This window comes from Vicia villosa, linkage group LG1 (genome assembly GCF_029867415.1).
Source record: "Vicia villosa cultivar HV-30 ecotype Madison, WI linkage group LG1, Vvil1.0, whole genome shotgun sequence".
Taxonomy (NCBI): domain Eukaryota; kingdom Viridiplantae; phylum Streptophyta; class Magnoliopsida; order Fabales; family Fabaceae; genus Vicia; species Vicia villosa.
The window spans coordinates 36205325-36212788 of NC_081180.1; the positions used below are offsets into that span (position 1 = coordinate 36205325).

Consider the following 7464-nt stretch of genomic DNA (forward strand, 5'->3'; position numbering starts at 1 on the left):
AACTCATTCTAGCAATAGAAGAGGTTTTGAGAAGTATTTGCACAGGTTTCCTCCCTGTTTTAAAAAAACCTCTCAAACAAAATTTCAAAAGTTGAAGTTAAAAGAACCAATTGATTTCATTGATGATAATGTTAACATTATCTCTAATATTGTTCACAAACATTTTCAACAGTTCTTTCATTCAAAAAATACCCTAAAATCTTCAATTTTCATTTCCCAAAATTTGAATCTACCAGCTTATGAAATGTTAAAGTTCAAAGAGCAACCTCAACCACAAGATTCTCCACCACTACTTACTCATCCAGACGAATTACTCGTGTGCAAGAAAACAAGAAATGAGAGGGAGAAATCAACGGTGAAGACTAGGGTTGGTCCTGTTTCGCCGTCTCTGAGAAGTCCTGGGGCAGGTTCCGTTGAGCAGGCTGAGACGGTGGAAGCTATCGGTGCTGGTCAGTTAGCCTACGATTTCCTACAAGGAAGCAACCACGAAGCCGACAACGAAGAGAAAGCTTCAGGTTTAGAATCTTGTTCGGATTTGGATTTGGATTCAGATAATGAAGATGATGATATTGAGAAGAAAGTTATGGACGAAACAAGGGAGAGAGAGAAAGAGGATGCCGAAGCTGAAATTGTTGACGGTAAGCCTGTTATTTATGATCTTACTTACTTATTGAAATTGTGTGGAGAGAATTTGGGTTATAAAAAGGGTAGAGAGATTCATGGGATGTTGATAGTGAATGGGTTTGATTCCAATTGTTAGGATGCAAAATGCTAACCCTAACAAGTCTTACAAAACTAAGAGAAACAAGTAAACAAACTAAGAAAATAGAATTAAAAGATAACTTTGATTTTCATTGATTCTCAATGTCTCTATGAGACTACATTATATAACATTCTAAATGGATACTAATAATATAAAAGCCCAAACACTACTAAATGCCCAATAACCATACTAATAATATAAGTTCTATTATTACCCTTCTAACAATATCAATACTACTAATACTTCATAAAATACCCCTTTTATCATCTATGGTCCATGCTGATGGGCTTCTTTATTGTTTCCTCTTTGATGGACTTTTTATCAGCCCAATTTTTCACCAGCGGTTGAATGGTTTAGTGTTTAACTCCACTAAATCTTGCCCAAATCTATAAGAAACAAAGTATTATTTAGTTCTTTCAATAATTATCAACCATTATCTTAAGAAATATTTTTATAATAATTTCATTACATTACAAAGAACAAATTGCATTGCATTCTATTACATGGAAAAATTCATCACTAAAATAAATGCACACTATAAAATACTTAAACAAATTAATATATAAATTTCATTCATTCATTCATTGTTTTGGCTCCTTCTAAAAAACAATGTAATATTTTTTTAAACTTACATCAAGCAACCATTGAACACTATTGTGATACATAAAAGCTATCATTTTCAACTTGTTATGGAGTGCAATATAGAATAAAACATGAGAGAAAAAATGCTGAAAAATTAGAATTACATGATCATAATGAGTTCAATCATTACCAACTCCATCCATTCCAAAAACCTGAAATTAAAATAAGGATTCAATTCAATTTTATATATTATAAGACAAAAAATGGAATAATGAAAAAGGTTTCAATTTTTATCAAAAAGAAGAAAACTTAGACAAATTATCATATGCATACATACAATACAAACCTTTGGAAAATATTTAAAATTAAAAAAATTCATGTTGAAATGAAAAGTTAGAATGTTATTACAGGATCACTTAATAGAAAATATATGTAACTCTAACCATTTGTAAGAGAATTTAATTTGAAACCCCTTAAATTGACTTTATGGTATTGCAAGTGTAAAATTCTTGCTTCCATTGATCCTTTAATCGTTGAGTGTTTGTTGTATCTCCAAAGGCAGGTGAGTGAAAACCTTAAATCAATAAGTACAGTTCATTAATTTAAATTATTTATTCAGTTTAATTAAATTTATATATCAAATAAACATAAATAAATAAGTAAAATATGTGTTCTGTGTCATTCAATATAGAGCAAACTAAAATGAAAAATAGAAAATCAAAATTGAAAGAAAGAGAGAAATATAATACTGTGTAAAATTGAAAGAGCACTGAAGCAAGTTTATTTCTTACCTTCTCTATATTTTATATTTATAGACTTTAGTTTCTGAAATTTCTGATTTTTTTTTTTTTATAAATGTTATGTAAAAAATTAAACTAGATGCAGAAAGGACTATATATGAAAAAGGATACCAGTTATTCATCTTTTTAATAACTTGTATGTTTGTTAAAAATTGTGATTTAATTAGGAAAAAGAGTAAAACAGAATGTGATGATTGTCCTTGGATAAGAATCATATTTGTCCTTTTACCGTATTTGGTTGATGAAAAATATGATTATTTTGAGCCTCTATTACTGATTAGTCTTTTTTGAGAGAATAATACCAAAATTAATATCTCAAATTCAAGCTGTAGAAAATTTTAGACTGTGTAGTGCTTCATTGAGATAGTTATCTACTTTTTTTATATGAAAATATAATTAAGTTGGCAACTATTTGGTAATTCAATTATTAATTCTTTTATCATCAAAACATGTTATCAATAAAGTCAACATATTTATAGACATTTTATCATGAAAGATTTATACACTTGATAACATTGTTTTTTTTTTGTTAATGGAAACCTGCTTAACATTAAAAAGCAGAATAGAGGAAGATGGAAACATTACAAAAGTGTCTCTAATAGGTAAACCCCTATTCCAAATTCTAGAACTAAAAGAGTGACCCAAACCAGCAAAGCAACAAGATTGTGGGCATCAAAGTTCAATAATCTACCAATAAATATAATAGAGTTTATCTTACACTTACTAAGAAGCAATCTACAATCAGCCGCAATGGACTCGATAACAACAATATACGCGATGGAGTTAACGCAATCCACCACAGTTTGGGTCCGTCTGAAGGAGAATACACTTAAATCCCAAAGAAAGAGCCAAGTTCAGACTCCACCACATAGCCATGACTTCAGCCAAATCAGGTGGAACCGTAATAAACTCCCTTCTACTTGCAGCAAGATTAATTTTGAGGTCCTGGTCCTTAAAAACACAGTTGAAAGCCACTGAATTATCAAGAAAAACGTCTGCATTAATCTGAACAACAACAATGTTATCTGGGCCTTCAAGAAAATTTTGCTGCACCGTCAGCTTCTTCTTCGCCCCAACCTACGGGTTCCCGCTATTAAACTCCGAAACACAGACAAGAGCGTCCATTGCAACTTTTACAGGGGAGGAAGACTTTTGATCATATAATAAAGCATTGCTGGTCTGCCAATTTTTTTGCATAATGGTGCATAAAATTTGCGTGCTAAACAAGTCCCCGCACTTCAGAATCGAGGATAACCAGTCAAAAATGTCAGTATCACCAGGGACACGGTAGCTCAAAGAAGAAGAGGAGAAAACTTGTTTCACGAACGGGCACTCCAAGAACACATGTTGGACAGTCTCAGAAGCAAAGTTACAAAAAGAGCAAGAGACATCAAGGGAAATACCTTTTTTGATGAGATTTGCTTTAATTGGGAGAATAACCTTTGCCAGTCTCCAAATAAAATTACAGACCCTCGAGTGAATAGTTCGCCTTCTAAATCTCCTTCCACAGCCTACTATGAAGAATGTTAGAGGATCCCAGCTTCGAAGCCCAATTGCTATTAAAGCAAAAGTAGTAAGTAGACTTCACTCTAAGCTCACTAGTTTTTCGTGATGCCAAATCAGTTTGTCTTGACTATCCCTTTGGGAGAGAGGAATACTAATAATTTGAAGGGCTTCAACTAGATCGAAAGTGTTAAGAATAAACTCCCTCTTCCAGCATCCAAGATCACTGTCAATAAACTCCTTAACTTTAGTATTCTGATCCACCCCTCTAGCAGCCCCCAACACCTTAAAACCAGAAGAATCAGACAATCAGTTACCATGCAGAACCCTCACACTATCCCCAATCACCAATCCCCCACCGAGTCCCTCTTTGAACCATATCTCTAGCACTGAGGATGCTTCTCCAAGCATAACTGGGTTTGAAACCAACAAGACTAATCTCAAGAGAGCATTTTGGAAAATATCTACTCTTAAACACTTTCCCCACCAAAGTATTCTCCCCTTTCAGCAGCCTCCAATAATGTTTGCCCAAGAAACTAACATTGAACTCACTAAAGCCTTTGAAGCCTAAACCTCCTTTCCTTTTAGCAAGGGATAACTTTCCTCAACTAAGCAAGTGAATCTTTCTTTTCCCTTCTTTCATGCCCCACCAAAAGTTTTCCAGCAAAGATTCAAGTTCGTGACACACACTTTCAGGGAGCTTGTAACAGCTCATAATATAAGACAAGTTAGCCTGAACAACTTCCTTGATTAAAACTACTTTTCGAGCCCTTGAATGAAACCTATATTTCCACCCCTTAATTTTCTTCCAAACCCTCTTGATAACAAGTGAAAAAAACCTCCCTCTTAGATCTCCTTAAAACTACAGGAAGTCCCAGATACTTGGCATGACCCCCAACCAAATTCATATTCACCCTTTCCTGAATTGCCTCCTTGTCCTCCTCCTTAACGTTACTGCTGAAAGAAACCTCTGACTTGTCCAAATTCACCACCTTCCCCGAAGCCGCTTTATACCTTGAAATAATGGTCATGACTCTCTCAGCTTCACAAGAATTTTCCCTCACAAACAGCAAGCAATCATTTGCGAAAAATAGGTGGGAAATAGTTGGAGCCGTTCTTGCCACTTTGATCCCATGAATCTTCATGAACTGAACATCACGCTTCAGAAGCCTTGACAGAACTTGGTGCACAAGATAAACAAATAGGGCGAAACGAGGTCCCCTTGACGGAGACCCCTCTCCGGCAAAAAAAACTCATACTAGGCTGACCATTAATAGGAACTTTGTAGGAAACCGTCGAAATGAAACTCTTGATAACATTTACCATATGATCCGAAAATCCCATAGTAGCCAAAACATGTGTACCAAAACCCCACTCCAGACGCTCATAAGCTTTTGACATGTCTAACTTCATCGCCATAACTCATTTCTTTCCCTTGGTCTTTTTCTTCATCCAGTGGAGACACTCCATAGCCATCACAATGTTATCAGTGATGAGACGCATTTTCACGAAAGCGCTCTGTTCATAACCACATTACCCAGGTTGATTGGCCTAAAATCCTTAATGCCCGAGACTTCTTACACTTAGGTATCAGCACAATGTATGTACTATTGATCAAAGTCGGGCTTTTGTTGGAGTTAAAGATATCCAGAACCAGGTTACTAACATCATTGCCCACAATGTGCCATAACTTTTGAAAGAAAAGAGTCGGTAACCCGTCGAGACCAGGGGCTTTAAGAGGGTTCATTTGATCTAGAGCCACCTTAACCTCATCCTTACTCTAACTAGCTGATTACCACCTAACATGATTCAGACAAAGTTTCTCCCTCACAATAGAGCAAGCATCCTCCATGTTGGTAAGAAAAGTAGAGGAAAAAATCTCCGAAAAGTAACTGACAAGAATCCTTTCGCAGTGTTAAAATTCTCTCCACCAATAACAATTTTCGTCTTTAATCTTCTGGATATAATTGGTTTGGCGCCCTTTGTTTGCCTTACTATTGAAGAATCTTGTATTCATGTCCCCATGTTTCAGCCATAAATCCTTACTCCTTTGTCTCCAAATAATTTCCTCCATGTGCAATAATCTATCCCTCAGTCTGTCCAAAGAGTACTGGACCTTTAAACCATCCGCATCCCAATAATATCCTTTGAAAGAAGTTTTTCACATCTCCTAAGCTCTTTACTAATAGTCCATGTCATGTCTTCTTTAAACAACTCATTCAGACCTTGCATCGCAAGGAATTTGTTTTGCCCCCACAAGTTGTGATTGTTCCAAGGAGTGAAGACAAATTCCTCACATCTCGGGTCTCTGTCCCAAACCTCCTCAAATCTGAAAACATGTCCCCCTACGCCATTCTCTACCACGTGGAGTATCTTCCAGAATAAGCCTGAGAAAAACATGATCCGAACCATGGCGAGATAAGTGTCTCACTCTAATAGGAGAGAATCTTTTGATGAACCCCATAGAAGAAATACTTCTATCAAGCCTGCACTGATTATTGTCTCCCCCTATCTACCATTCGTCCATGTAAACGGATGCCCCTCAAAGCCTAAATCAACCAAACCACAATTATTCAAAACTTGCTATCCCTGAGAAAATTGTGATAAGGATCTGCCATTTCCCTTTTTTATCATGATCAAACATAGTATCATTGAAGTCACCAAAGCAAAATTCCTTGTCACCATATCTTCTAGCCTTCTCCTCAATTAAACTCCAGGTCTGCCTTTTATTTTGTTCCTCCGGAAAGCAGCAGACACCAAGAAAAATCCATCCAGGATTATCCCAGTCATCAACTACTTCCCCTCTAATATGATTGAGATAAAAAGTTGAAATGTTAATATGCACAAACTCCTTCCACGGTAGAATAATACCCCCCAGCTTGTTCCTTCTCCACACCCTTACAATCCACCATATGACAACCACCATAACCATTCTTGAATTGTAAACTCAAAACTTTTTCCTCTTTTAGTCTAGATTCCGTTATAAAAATAACATCTGGATTTTCAATGTGGGTGAGCCTTAATAAGGCTTGAATTGCACGGGGACTCCTAAACCCCTTGCAATTCTAATTTAAGAGTTTCATTAGATTAGGTGGTATTGGTTTTCCAACACCATCTCTGGTTGCAAGACTGTATTTTCCTTCACTTTGAAGTTTCTCTTCCTCTTCTTCTCTCCACTACTTCCCCCCTCTACCGTGCCATCAACTATAATGACATCTATAAGATGTCTTTTACCCATGTCCAGTTATAATTTCTCCACTTGCGCCTTATCCACCTTCCTTGCATTTGGTTGCCTTGTCCATCTCTTCCTCTTGACCACTACCCCTTTCATGGACCTTCCTTTACCTGTGCCCAGATTTGAAATATTTACAACACCTAGAGATTCTGCAACAGCCTCTATATCTAGAGTGTTTTCATCCAAGTTTTCTTTTCCCGGTTCTGAACATCTTCTATCCCCACCTTTCCATTTCCCCCTCTTTCATTCTGATCCACTTCCATCACCCCTAATTCTCTTTACCTTTTGTTTCACATTTCCTCTGTCCTGACGAAATATTAAAGATGCTTTTTGAACAAAAACTGGAAGTTAATTCCATGTTCATCTTCTCTTTTTGAACCCTAGATAAGGGTGAAACACGCAACTAAGGCCCAAAGGAAAGATCTTGTTCCTATAAATCTCCAAAGCCTTCGTCACTAAGATCCCTTATCGCTTCACAATGCTTCCAAAGCCTGAAGTGCACTCGCAACTGCTTCTCCTAGAACCAAACTATTGTGCCTCTCTTCGGTGGTTGTTTTAGATCTACCGTAACTTTAACTCTG

The 7464-nt window shown here is 36.4% G+C and overlaps 1 long non-coding RNA gene across 1 annotated transcript; it reads right to left on the minus strand.

The window, feature by feature from the left end:
* Window positions 1–1017: 1017 nt before the first annotated feature.
* LOC131604281 (uncharacterized) lies at window positions 1018–2014 on the minus strand. The gene is made up of 3 exons (XR_009284630.1): window positions 1789–2014; window positions 1510–1557; window positions 1018–1149 (listed from the first exon to the last, which is right to left on the minus strand). It is a non-coding gene; the product is annotated as an uncharacterized LOC131604281 (long non-coding RNA).
* Window positions 2015–7464: the final 5450 nt, after the last annotated feature.